General features: G+C 51.7%; 1 protein-coding gene and 1 long non-coding RNA gene across 3 annotated transcripts in view; both read left to right on the top strand.

The window, feature by feature from the left end:
* Window positions 1-14,037, top strand: part of GAS7 (growth arrest specific 7) — a 248,566-nt gene that overhangs the window by 65,263 nt on the left and 169,266 nt on the right. The window lies entirely within an intron of this gene.
* LOC127484346 (uncharacterized) overlaps window positions 1-14,037 on the top strand; it is a 34,553-nt gene extending 20,516 nt beyond the window's left edge. The window contains exon 2 of the long non-coding RNA XR_007911230.2: window positions 1-14,037. This exon is cut by the window's left edge and continues 18,188 nt beyond it. This is a non-coding gene — a long non-coding RNA (uncharacterized lncRNA).

The raw sequence follows: 14,037 nt of genomic DNA, 5'->3' as shown, positions 1-14,037 counted from the left end.
GACCAACTCTTTACTAACGAGAGATTTCAACAGGTTGTACCCACACAGACACACAAAGTATAAAGTACAGTTTGAAGACAAGTTTTACTGTTAATTCTCACAGTACACCTCATTAAGGACAGAGGTCCAACATGGAGGTACTAAGTACACAGGGACTCCTGTTGTTGATTTAACAATTAACACTCTATTGTTGACGTCAGTGACCACCTGAGGCTCTTGACATGAGCTGCCAAGGCTATGGAAGCCTTTTGAGTCCACAGACTCCATCGGTATTTAGACAGGGTCATATGCAAAGTGGAAGTTTTCTCCTCCCTTCAGAGAAAAATACATGCTCCTTTGATGACTTTTTCCCACTGGGGTCGCACACACAGAGATCTTTCATGCAGAACAGTTTTTGCCACTATGTCTTGGCTTTCTCATGAAATGCTCTCATGGGATTTTCAGCCAGATCTTAATGCCTTAAGGGCTGATTCTGAGGTCAGAGTGCTGTTTAGGGCATTTGTCATTCCATGAGCTAGAGGACATTATGTTAAAGGAACTAAGCCAGACTTGGAAAGACAAATACCACACAGTCTCCCTTACAGATGGAATCTGAAACAGTTGAGCTCATGGATCAGAGTATAGAATGGTGGTTAGGTGGTAACCAGGGGCAGGGTGGATGGTCAGGGATAGGGAGATGTTGACCAAAGGATACAAAATTTTGATTATACAGGAAGGATAAGTTCAAGGACTGAGTTGTGACTATGGTTTATAACATTGTATTGTTTTTGGAAATCACTGATAGATTTTTTAAAAATGTTTCCTTTTTATTTTATTTTTTTTTTGACCAGCACAGTCAGAGAGAGACAGAGAGAAAGGTCTTCCTTTTTCATTTGTTCACCCCCAAAGTGTTTATTTTCAACTACTTGAAAGGCAAAGTGAGAAAAAAGAGAGATCAATTTTTTCATCTATTATTTCATTTCTTAAATACTTGCAATATCCAGGACTGGGCCGGGCCCAAACCAGGAGGTAGAAACTCCATCCAGGTCTCCCATGTGGATGGCAGGGGCCCAAGTACTTGAACCATCACCTGCTTCTCCAAGGTGCATTAGCAGGGGCCTGGATCAGAAGCAGAGTGTCTAGGACTCCAAGTGGCACACCAGTATGGGGTGCAGGTGTCCCAAATGGGAGCTTTTTTTTTTTTTAAAGATTTATTTATTTGAAAGGTTGAGTTACAGAGAGGGAGAGAGAGCCATCTTTTATCTGCTGGTTGACTCCCCAATGGCTGAGGCTGGGCCAGGCTGAAGCCAGAAGCCAGGATCTCCATCCGGGCCTCCCATGTGGGTGGCAGGGGCCCAAATGCTGGGGCCATCATCCGCTGCTTTCCTAGGCACATTCGCGGGGAGCTGGATCAGAAATGCAGCAGCCAGGACTCAAATCTGCGCTCATATGGGATGCTGGCATCCCGGGCAGCAGCTTAACCCCCTTCACCAACAATGCCAGCACCCCCCAACCCTGCCCGCGGCGGAGCGAAAGCTTTAACCCATTCCCCCTCCCCAAGAGAATAGATTTTAAGTGTTATCACAAATAATAAGTATGTGAGGTATTGCATATGTTAATGAGCTCAACTGAACTATTCTTTCATGAATACATATTTTAAAATATGTTGTATCTGATAAATATATGCATTTTTTTTCTCAAATATAAATAAGTAAAGAACTGATCATGAAGGGAGGTATGTGTTACAGTCTTGTCTGTCTTCTGGAGAAGGATGTGCAGACAAGAAAGACCCACGTCAAGGGCTTGGGGGGGATTTAAGTCCTCTGCTGCCGGACCCTCGAGTGAGGCTGAAAGAAGTGTTAGATGTTTTGCCCTGTGTTAGCAGTAAGCTCCCACATTCAAGGACACTTAAAAGATTTAATTTTTTAAGCAAATAATTATATATTTTTTAAAGCTTTAATTATGTATTTATTTGAAAGGAAGAGTTAAGGAGAGAGGGGGAAAGGCAGAGAGAGAGAGAGAGAGGAGCTCTTCCATCTGCTGATTCACTCCTCAAATGGCTGCAACGGCCAGTGCTGGGCCAGGCCGGAGCCAGGAGCCGGGAGTTTCATCCGAGCCTCCCACCTTGGTTCAGGAGCCCAAGCACTTGAGCCATACTCCACTGGTTTCCCACATGGAGCAGCAGGGACTCGAACCAGCTCTCCGGTTGCAGATGCTGGCAGAGGCTCAATCCACTGTGCCACCATGTCAGCCCCAAATTCAGTTGCTTTTAAGATAATGTTTAAGGTGCCAGAGTGATGTTTCTTTGAAGGTGGTGCCATGTAGGGACTGAGTATGTGCAGACCAAGATTAAGATGCTGCATGTGGGCTGGCGCCACGGCTCACTAGGCTAATCCTCCGCCTTGCGGCACTGGCACACCGGGTTCTAGTCCCGGTCGGGGCGCCGGATTCTGTCCCGGTTGCCCCTCTTCCAGGCCAGCTCTCTGCTGTGGCCAGGGAGTGCAGTGGAGGATGGCCCAAGTCCTTGGGCCCTGCACCCCATGGGAGACCAGGAGAAGCACCTGGCTCCTGCCATTGGATCAGCGCAGTGCACTGGCCGCAGCGGCCATTGGAGGGTGAACCAACGGCAAAGGAAGACCTTTCTCTCTGTCTCTCTCTCTCACTGTCCACTCTGCCTGTCAAAAAAGAAAAAAAAAAAAAGAAAAAGAAAAAGATGCTGCATGTGGTGAGTGGGGGTCAGCTCATGCGCATGCAGGGAAGGGTGGGGTTGAAGGTCAGGGACTCAGAATCAAGTTTGAAAGCAGGTGGTGATGGTACCAGCTCCCCCCTCCCCACACCCTGCTGAGCGAGGACCCAGGGACACCTGAGTTATAGATACCCGGATAATTGGAGAACAAAAGGGACATGAGTGGGTCATGTTTAACTTAGAGGTTAAGACACCACATTCAGTACCTGGCTCCAGCTTCCTGCTAACGCAGACCCTGGGAAGCAGCAGTGACAGCTGAGATAGGTGACTTCTTGCCATCCACGTGGGAGACGCACGCTGAGTTTCCAGCTCCTGGCTCCGGACCTGGCATTATCCCAGCTGTTGCGGTTGGGAGTGAACCCATGGATGGGATCTTGCTCTCTCTGTTTCTCTCTCTCTGTGCCTTGAAAATAGATAATTAACTAATTAATTACATTTGGAAAGGAAGTAAGAGAGAAGGAATTGTGAGAGTCTGTGAGCGTGTGTTCATACATGTGTACATGTGTTCACAGGTGCAGGAATACAGGTCACTTCCGTGTTCTGATTGCTGGCCCAGGCAGCCTTGGCTGTACTTGTCAGGCCCCCCACAATGAGTTAAGTTTCATTGGGGAAGCACAGCTCAATGATCACAGGTAATCTGAGAGCAGTCAAGCCCCTTTCTTAGGTGTAGCTGTGGCAGAGGCACTGTGCAAAGATTAGCCTTCTGGGCACAAGGGACATGAAGGAGAGATCCCGGGCTTCATCCTGGCTCTGGTTTGGGGGTGGAAGGAGCAGCATGCAGCACACATCACACACGCTTTCTTTTTTATGACAGCTTTATTGGGATCTATTTCATACACCATACAATTCACCCATGTGAAGTCTACAGTGCTTTGCTAGTACGTTCAGGGTTGCACAATCACCCCTATGATCAATTTTAGAACATTTTTATCATCTCCAGAAGAAACTGTTCTCATTACCTCAACCACCCCAGCCCTAGCAATCACTCATCTGCTTTCTGATTCTATAGATTCGTCTGCCAGGGACATTTCATAGCTAGGGAGGGATAGGCTGTGTGGTCTTTTGGGGTTGATTTCTTTTGCTTAGTAGAATGTTTTTGAGGTTCATGTGTGTTGAAGCATGATCAGCCTTCAATTTCCCTGGATTTCTGGGTAACACCTCATTAGCCTGGATGGAGCATGTTCTGTCGATCCATTTATTTGGTGGTGAGCATGTGGTTTGTTGCTTCTCGGCTCTGAGGAACACGACTTCTGTCAATGTTTATGTACGTGTTTTGGGCGCATATAACGTTTTTCATTCTCCTGGATGTATACCTGTGTGTGGGATTGCCGGCTCCAATGAGAACTGTGTTGAACCTTCTGAGAAACTTCCAGACAGTTTTCCAAAGCCACTGTAATGTTGGATATCCCCACCAGGAGAGGAGTGTGCGAGGGCTTCAGCCCCTGCACATCCATGCTGGGAATGGTTGCAATGGCCACAATGGCCAGAGCTGGGCCGATCTGAAGCCAGGAGCCAGGAGCTTCTTCCAAGTCCCCCACATGGGTGCAGGGGCCCTAAGCACTTAGGTCATCTTCTGCTTTCCCAGGCCATAGCCGAGAGCTGGATCGGAAGAGGAGCAGCCAGGACACGAAGCAGCCTCCATATGGGATGCCGGCACTGCAGGCAAAGCTTAGCCTACTGCGTCACAGCGCCCGCTCTGCTGTCTGTTTTTGATTCTGGCTGTTCCAGAGGGTGTGAAGTAGTATCTCATTGTGGTTTTGATTTGCGTTTCCCTGAAGGCGCGGGATGCTAGGCATGTCTTCATGGGCTTGTTGTTGATCATTTGTAGCTCTCCTTTGGAGAAAGGTCCGTCCAGAACCTAGGCCTGCTTTGGAAACTAGGTTCGGTAAAAATGGCTTTATTGTTGAGTTATAGGTAATCTTTATGTATTCTGGATAAAATCTCTTGTCAGTTCTATGGTTTGCCAAAGTTTTCTTCCCCTCTGTGAGTCATGTTTTTTGCTTTATTTGTGGCATCCTACTTAGCACAGAAGTTACTAATTTTGATGAAGGCCAATGTACCTGTTTTTCCTCTTGCTGTTTCTGTGTTTGTTCACAGAGCTAAGAAACTATTGCCTAATCTGTGATCATGAAGATTCACATCTGTGTTTTCTCCTGAGTCCTAGAATTTTAGCTCTTTTTTTTTTAAGATTTATTTTATTTATTTGAAAGAGTTACAGAGAGAGGTAGAGACAGAGAGAGAGGTCTTCCATCTGCTGGTTCACTCCCCAGATGGCCACAATGGCCGGAGCTATGCCGATGCAAAGCTAAGAGCCAGGTGCTTCTCCTGGTCTTCCATGTGGGTTCAGGGCCCAAGGACCTGGGCCATCCTCCACTGCACCCCCGGGCCACAGCAGAGAGCTGGACTGGAAGAGGAGCAACTGGGACAGAATCCGGCACCCCAACTGGGACTAGAACCCGGTGTGCTGGCGCCGCAGGCAGAGGATTAGCCAAGTGAGCCACGGCACCAGCCCCCAGCATCATTCTTTACCAGTTATCTGGTCCTGGCACCATTTGTTGAACACTGGCCTTTCCTCCCACTGAATGGTCGTGGCATTTCTAAGACTCCCATTAACCTGTATTGTTTAAGGCAAAAGGTAAGAAAACATTTTCTCATGCCTGTCTACTGACCTATGTGGAGAAATCAAATCACCCGGGATCATCTTGTTTTTCATTAAAGTTCATTTAGTGGGGTGGGCATGGGGTGAGGTGGTTAAGACGTCGCTTGGGAGGCCTTCATCCCATGTCAGAGTGCCTACTTCTTCAAGTCCTGGCTCCACGTTGGATCCACCTTCCTGCTAATAGGTACCGTAGGAAGCAGCAGGTAATGGCTCAAGCACTTGAGTCCCTGCCACCCACATGGGAGACCCAGATGGGGTTCCTGGCTCCTGGCTTAGACCTGGCCCAGTCCTGGCTGTTGTGGGCATTTGGGAAGTGATAGAAGATCTCTCTCTGTCTCTGTCTCTCTGACTCTTCTCTCATTCCCCGTCCCCTTCTCTGTTTCTCTGCCTGGCCAATCAAATAAAAAGAAAAAAATTTCATTTATATTTTTCACTAAAAATGAAAGTTGGCAATGACCGAAATTGTTGAGTGATAAGTAACAAAACACCATGTGTTGTACTCGGGGCCAGCTGAGGGTGGAATGAAGGGGCACTCTGGAATTCCATGATGCGTGACCTGAACGTCCAAGTCAGATACATCGAGCATGGGACCCTTGAATGTGGGTCCGTGAATGTTCACAAGGCGCCCCACACATCCCCTTCCCTCCCAGCCCACCGCCTCTCCCGGCCCCTTGGAGCTTGTCCTCGGCAACAGGAGGTCAGCACAGGGACAGCCAGGCAGCAGGAGCAGTCGTCTGTGGACTCTGCAAGTTGTTTTTTGGCCTTGATTTAGGAAGGGGATTAGAGAATTGTTTCCTCTTCAAACCTCCACCGCAGAATGGAATCCTGGAGTGCTCTGGCCTCCCACGTGTGGGTTGAGTGTGGAGCTGCCCCGGAACTGCTGGTGTGGGCCGAGGAGGACGCAGGCCTGGCCTCCCATGTGGCTCGGGGCCCCAGGCAGGGCTCATGGTTTGGCTCCCCAGCCTGGCTGAGCTCCCTGGAAACTGGACCCGCGTCCCCCGCCAGCGCTGCTCCTCCTGAGTCCACCCAAGCTGAATGCCGGCAAGCAGAGGCTTAGCTAAGCTCCAGATGTTTAGAAGTTTGACTCAGTGTTTGCCTGGGCTCCGCGGAGGGTTATGGGGCCCGAGAGGTGGTCCTGGAATTTGTTCTGATCTTTGTGCGGGCTCTGGTGTTTAATCAGCATTTCCAGGGAGAGAGGCTTAAGGGGTCCAGGATTTATCAGAGCCTTCTCCCCTGGTCATTCAGCCTGGGTGCTGCTTACCCAGTCTTGGGGATCCAGTGGGCAGAGACAGGGGGCGGGAGGGTTGGGTCACATCTTGGAGGTGACCTTCTGCCTCTGCTTTCCAATCCTCTGCTGAGTCCAGTGTTTCCCCAGTTCACGTGAGCATCATTTTTTTTTCCTTTTGAAGAATTTATTTATTTATTTGAGAGGCAGAGGCACAGACAGAATGAGAGACAGAGAGGAAGGGCTTCCATCCACTGGCTCACTCCCCAAATGGCCACAAGGGATAGAGCTGAGCCAATCTGAAGCCAAGAGCTAGGGGCTTCCTCCTGGTCTCCCACGCGGGTGCAGGGGCCCAAGCACTTGGGCCATCTTCTGCTTTCCCAGGCCATAGCAGAGAGCTGGATTGGAAGAGGAGCAGCCGGGACTTGAACCATTGCCTATATGGGATGTCAGCACCGCAGGCAGAGGCTTAGCCTACTAAACCACAGCACTGTTTAAAGTCAAGGTTATCGAGTAGGAATTGTGTCCTCCAGCCCTGCCTATGGCCTGCATCTATTCCTCTGTAAGTGCTTAGCACTTACATTGGGATTTCAGAAAGTTCTGGAAAAGGGGACTTGAAAGATGTGTTTAGGGGTGGGTGTTGGATGCTGCTTGGAACAGTTACATCTCATATCAGAATATTTGGGTTTGAGTCCCAGCTTCCTGGAAATACTTGGATCCTTGCCACCTACACTGCAGACCCAGGTTGAGTTCCAGGCTCCGGCTTTGGCCTATCCCAGCCTTGGTTTTGCAGGCATTTGGGTGGGAGATCTCCGTCTATCTGCATGTCTGCCTCTCTAATTAATTAAATGATGTTTATTTGGTGCAAAAAATTGAAATCTGTACATAGGTTTCTTTTTGGTAATATGCATTTTCAGTGAACTTTTTGAAGATCTTTGCATGCATGGGATTTGGAATTTTTGAGGAAGATTTATTTATTTGGAAGAGTGACGGGGGGGGGGGGGATCTTCCTCCCCAAATGACCCCAGGAGCCAGGACTGGAACTCCATCTGGGTCTCCCATATGAGTGGCAGGGACCCAGACATTTGGGCCATCCTCTGCTGCCTTCCCTGTCAATTAGCAGGAAGCTGGATCAGAAGTGGTATAACTAGAACTTGAACCAGCATGCCTGTGGTTGTGTCACAGTGATGGCTTACCCCACTGTGCCACAGTGCCAACCCCATGATTTCAAAAATTTTGCACTGATATAAGCTTACCTTTTGATTCCATTTTCTGTGAGCATTTTGAAACACCCCCATACTTTCAGGGGGAGCTATGTGGAGTTGCTGCTGAGGTTCTGGAAAAAAGAAAAATAGATAATTCCACATGGTAGTTCAAGCCCAGGTCACTCCTCCAGGCCCTGGGGCCAGTTTGCAAAATCCCTCAACCCCCAAACTGCCAGCTCCCAGCTTGGAGACTGCTGTGGGAAAGAGAGAGTGGAAACCCTTCTGATGCAAAGCTCGGGTGGGGTCTGAGGAGGAACAGATGGAGAGACTGCTGTCTTCTTCCCAGGCCTCCCCAAGTCACTGCTTAGTTCGCTCCACTCCTCAGAGCAAAGCTGACTCCCACCAGCCCTCTTGAATCCCGGTTCAGGAATGCAGATGTCAGGGGCAGGCAGGCCACTGAGATGCAAGGAATTGTATGTCCCTAGAAACAGACAGCACCAGCCAATCGTTGGGAACACATGCCCAGCTTGAAATCTGAAGTCTCCCAATCCTGTAATGTTGTCTCCTATGTGTTCAGATCACAAACAACCACCAATGCCATGTGCTGGCTTCCATCCACCAGTGGGCTGCATCCAGCTCTCAGGTTGCACCCTTCTTGGCATGTAAGAAATGGGGTCCCAGGCACACACGGTGAATGGCCTCATGGCACAGATCTGGTCAGTGGCCTGCAGCACGCCAGGGATTTTGGACTCCCCCGTAGCTGGTGCTGTCTTGCTTCACCCACGCCACACTCCCCAGGGAGGGAAGCAGACCAGAGAGGTGAAAGTGGGTCCCAGTGCTCAAGCAGCGGAGCTGGGATTTGAACCCAGCATGGGCTGAATATGCTCTGTGCTCCCTGTGGGACTGGCATCAGCATGCGCCTGGCTCTGGCAGGTGGGCTCTGCCTGGTGTCCCCTCCTGGGGTTAGCTCCTAACCTGCAAGAGAGGGCGAGTGCCTGGCAGGCAAGCAGCTTCCCCAAGTTCTGGGGACATCTTGGCAGCAGGAGGAGGATCTTGAGGGTGTGCATGTGCATGTGTGTGATGCACACATGTGATCATGGTGAATCAGATTTCTGTCTCTGTTCTGCACACACACACTCGTTCTTCAAGGGTTTCCTCCCCGAGCATTCGCAGGGGTTCTACAAGAAGGGAGCAAGTTGTCTTCCTCAGACGGGGCCCTGAGAAGCCGCTCTCCCTTTGCAAGAAAGCCTGGCCCTTCCTTCTGTCCCTAGGTCAGGTACCTGAAAGTGTTGCCAGCCCCAGCCCCTGCCGTGGGTCCCCTGCAGCTCTGGGGGCCGCTCTGCCATGGCGGAGGGGTGGGGTGGGTGGAACGAGTGACTTCCACCCGGGCCACAGGCAGGCAGCTGGCAGAGTCCGCCCTGCCGGGTTCTGTCTGGCTCTGCTGATGCCGAGAAGCTGTGATGGGGTGGGAGATGATAGAGAGTGAGGGTGCAGGCAGTGGAAGGGAAGTGTTAATAAATAAAGCGGGGTGGAGGGGCTTCCACAAGATTTACTAGCTAAATATTTTCCGGATGTTTTCATAGTCCTTTAAGGCTGATCCAGGAGAAGGCTAAACAGGACTTAGCCAAATCCCTCCAGCGGCTCCCACCCTCAGCTGACCCCCTGCACCCTGGCTGCATTCCCAGCACCGCCCTGGCCTCCCCCTCCCCATCGTCCCATCGCCATGGACTCCTCTCTTCCAGCCTGCTGAGAGCAAGCCATCTCGCTCTTTCCTCTCTTTGCAATCCTATTACACACGCAGTTGTGCGACCGGTTTTGTTTTTCAAACTTTACATTCTTTGAGTGAATTTCTGTCGGCCTGCGTGTCTACAGCATCATATGTAGTGTTTGCTGTGCGTAGCCTGGGTGGTCTGTTATTTATTATCCCATAGTGATGGGTACTGAGGTTGCTGCTGCCTTTTTTTTTTTTTTTTTTTTTTTGGCTATTACCAAAGTCACCAAAGGTAACATTCTCGGGATGATGTCCTTTTGCACTGAGGTTAGTTTCCTGGAAAGAAGATGGCTGCTGCATTTGAGTGGTGAGCGCTGGGGTAGGACCTTCACTGTCCCATGCCCTGGTCTTTAGAAAGGTTGTACCACTGGGTAGTGCTGGAAACTGGCTGACGCCCCATTTGCTGGGCAAGTCTGGGGTTGTCAGGCGTCAAGAGAGCTTTTAGTGTGGGATGTATGGTGTGGGAGTCAGGCGAGTGGGAGGCCCACATCTGCCAGCAGGGACTTGGGTGTATGTGATGTACGGGTGGAGGCTGGGACCTGTTGAGTCTTCCTGGGAAGCCATGTGTGCAGGTTTCTGGCCCGGCCTGGCTGGCCCCCAGGTCTTGCAGCATGAGCAAGGGGCAGTCTGCACTGGGCCCTGGACTGTCCGTTTCCATGCCCGCTTTCAGCCTGGCCTCTCCTTGTCAGAGGCTTGTGCAAGGCCCCGCCACGAGGGGCCGGTTGGAGCCGGAGCCACGTGGGGAGCCCTCCCGGGCACAGTGAAGGCTCTGTTTGCTTCTCCACCTCACCAGGGGCCTCCATTCACGGGCAGGAGAGTCACACATTCCCCCTTGAGATAAGAATAGAGCCCGACTGTGCTCCAGGACAGAGTCCGGCCTCTTCAGCTGGCCCTCCGAGGCCTGGCAAGGGCTCCCACATGGTACTGGCATGAGTGGGCCCTGGCTGCCTGCCCCGTCGGCCTCTTGTGCATTGTGCGACCAGGACACTGGGTCCAGTGTGCGTGCCTGCCTGGTCCCCAGGAAACCACTGTCTCCAGGCTCTGCCCAGGATATGGGAGCTTGTCGCCTAATCCGCTGTTCCAGGGTTCTTACCTGTGGGCGTTGGGCTCCACCCCCTGCCACTGATTTCTCTAAGGACCAGCCCCTGCTGTCTGTTCCAGGAAGAGCGAGTGGAGCCCAGGCATTGAGGGGCAAAGCCGGTAGGGCTGGCTTGGGAAGGCTGCAGCCTTGGAGACCCCCAGGGCCTTCTTTTGCAACTGCAGGGCACAACCAGCAGGCCCTAGTGGGGTCCCCAGCTTGTCTGAGTGATGAATGAGGGTCCTTGGCCCTGCCTGTGTCTGCCGTGTGAGGCAGATTAGCCGAGAGTCAGTTCATGCAGGGACCACGCACCAGGCAAGAGGTGCAATGTATTCCTGGCTCTTCTTGAAAGCTTTTTGGGTGATCTTTTTTTTAAAGAAAATATATTTATTTGAAAGAATTACACAGAGAGAGAAGGAGAGGCAGAGAGCGAGAGTGAGAGAGAGAGAGGTCTTCCATCTGCTAGTTCACTCCCCAACTGGCTGTAATGGCTGGAGCTGCGCTGATCTGAAGCCAGGAACCAGGAGCTTCTGGGTCTCTCATGTGGGTGCAGAGGCCCAAGGACTTGGGCCATCTTCTGCTTTCCCAGGCCACAGCAGAGATCTAGAATGAAAGTGGAGCAGCTGGGACTTGAACCGGCGTCCATATGGGATGCCAGCACTGCAGGCATCAGCTTTACCCGCTACGCCACAGCACCTGTCCCTGGATGATCTTTAATGCACTTTCTTGCCTTTGAATTCTAAGCCTGGGTGTCTCAAAAAGTGTGGTCTCTGGACAGCAAGCACCCCCTGGGAGGGTGGAGGTTGGGGAAAGGGGGAGGATTGGGGGAGAGGCTGGGGAAGTGCCCAGAACTGCCCTTCTCTGCAGTCGTCCTGGTTCCATGCCCAGCTGCTTTGTGTGATGGGGGAAGGGGGCATTCTGGAGTGGCTCTCCTGAGGACCGTGGCTATGCTTTTGAGGCAGACCTTCCTCTTGTGTTCTTTGGATTGAATCCTGGTCTGGTGGAACCACGTGGGAGAGACCCAGTAGTGGGATGCCCCACTGTCCTAAGCTAGTGCTATGACTGCTATCAAGTCCCCACAACTGTGTGCATAGATGAGACCAGGAGAGTTTCTGGAAGGGCAGAGGGAAGTAGGTGGTGGCTGGACAGCTCCTGTTGGTGGCTGTGTCTTCTGCGGGGCCTAGGGGCTAGGGGCCTGCGCTGGTGCAGCCAGCTCACATCACAAGTGTGAGTGGGTGAGTCCAGAGCAGGGAGATGGTCAGCGAAGAGCATCAAGATCAGCCTTGAACTTCCTCCAAACAGAAGGCGTGATGCTCGCTAGCCAGCAGTGGTTTGCACCTTGGAAGAGAGAGCTCTAGCTTGTGGTCAGAGGCTTGAGCTGCCAGATGGGGTCAGCCTCCTGGTATGCCTGGGTGTGACATCCTCCAATGCTCGCCCCTTGTCTCCATGCTGCCGTGGCTCTGGGAGTGAGCACAGTCAGGCAACAGGAATCCACACCCGTCTAACAGGTGCGCTGATCCTGGCTGCAAGAGTGATGCTAGAAGGCTCCAGTCAGCACGGTGGTTGGATGTCTGGTTACAAGCGTGGGACAGGAGAGTTAGCTGAGAAGGCCCTAAAACTGACAGATGCTTTGACACAATAGCCAGGCAAGGTAAAAGGACATTTTTTTTCTGGTAGCTTCTTGAGAAACCACTGAGTTGTGGTTTCTGGTAGCTAAGCAGAGAACTTTTTTTTTTCTGTTAAGTTTATTTTTATTTACTTGAAAAGTACGTACACACTGGGTTGCGGGGAGTGTGGGGGTGGGGAGAAATCTTCTATCTGCTGGTTCATTTCCCAAATGCACACACAGCCAGAGCTGAGCTGGGCTAACGCTGGAAGCCAGAAACTCATTCCAGGACTCGTACTTGAGCCGTCACCTGTTGCCTCTGAGGGTGCACGTGAGCAGGAATCTGGATCCACGTGGGATGCAGAGATGTGCCACAACTCCTGCTCCTGGAGAGCAGCTTTACCCCACGTTGTGATGGTACTGGGGAGAAGGAGACCTTAACCACGGTGAACTTTGACCGAGACTCTGAGATGCCCTTGGGAGGGTCCTAGCACACTTTGCTGCTTGTGAGTGGCTTGATGGCAGGAATCCTGAGATGAGGCTTGCTCCTAACCCTGCTGAGATCCTCGTCTCAACCTCTGTCTTCCTGGCCCAGGTGCCAGCCTCAGGGGAGGGGCCGGGGCCTGAGGCCCATGGTGAGCTCACGTGAGCTATTTGGTGAGTGAATGAAGTGGGCAGAAGAGTTAGAAAGATCTTCATTTGTGACATAGAAGCAGTGGTACTGTCTGGCTCTGTAAAGTTGACACCTGCCACTGAGTCTACCCTGAACTCCCAATCCCCTGTATTGTTCCTACCATCTCTGTCACCACATGCTTCCTAATTATTTTTTGTGTTCCTTTGTTCCCCACTCCCACCTCATACTCTGAGCAGCAAAGGTTTAGTCCCTTTGGTTTTGGTCACAGATGTGCGCCCTCTACCTAGAAGAAGTGCCCAGCCCTTGACGCGTGCTTTGTGAGTGTTTGTCAAGTGAATGAAAGGGTGAAGTGCCTAGGAAGCATTTGTTCTGCTAGCTGTCCCTGGGAACATCTCACAGTCTGTGCTGGGATCCAGCAAGTGGGGGAGACCTGCCTCCCATGGGCGGTGTCCACACAGTCTGGCCGCCTGTGTTGGCCCCGCATTGTCTTCGTGTCTTCCTGGGCCCCTGCAAAAGGAAGCCACCCTGGTGTCTTGTGACAGCTTGGGGACATGAGTGCAGGCCAGAGGGATGACAGGGAGTGAGCGGGGCTGTTTCCAGCAGAGGGTTTTTAGAGCCTGTGGTCTGACCACATTCCTGAATCCTGCCCTGCTCCCACAGCTCGGTTCCCACCCTGTGGACTGTGAAGAGTGAAGAATGCCTGGTTGAGCAACGGAGGGCGAAGGCGCAATCCCTGTTTACTCAGCCTCTGTTGTCTTGTCTTGCAGCAGGTGGCCAAGTCACAGACTTAATCTGGGGAGGTCACGGCTGCCTCCACACCTTGGAGAGCAGCAGCGCCTGGTGCTTCCTTGGTGCGGACTCAGATTCTCAGCCCTGTGACTTGTCTAACAGGCTGCTTATGTGACGGTGCCGCTCGTCCTGTCCAGAATGCAGGCGCCTGGGCTCCTCCCCTTGGCTGGGGCCACACGGGGCCTTTCCTAACTCAGTAAGGGAAGATCTACCTTTCCAGCTGCTCTGGGGCAGAGCCCCCCAAAACCTGGCGTCATCTTTTTCTTTTACACTCTGTGTTCCATGAGGTAGAAAAGCAGGTTGGCTTTTCCTGCCCCCCCCCAAAAAAAAAAGAGGAAAAGAAAA

Source organism: Oryctolagus cuniculus, chromosome 17 (assembly GCF_964237555.1).
Source record: "Oryctolagus cuniculus chromosome 17, mOryCun1.1, whole genome shotgun sequence".
Lineage (NCBI taxonomy): Eukaryota > Metazoa > Chordata > Mammalia > Lagomorpha > Leporidae > Oryctolagus > Oryctolagus cuniculus.
This window is presented reverse-complemented; position numbering and strand designations above follow the sequence as displayed.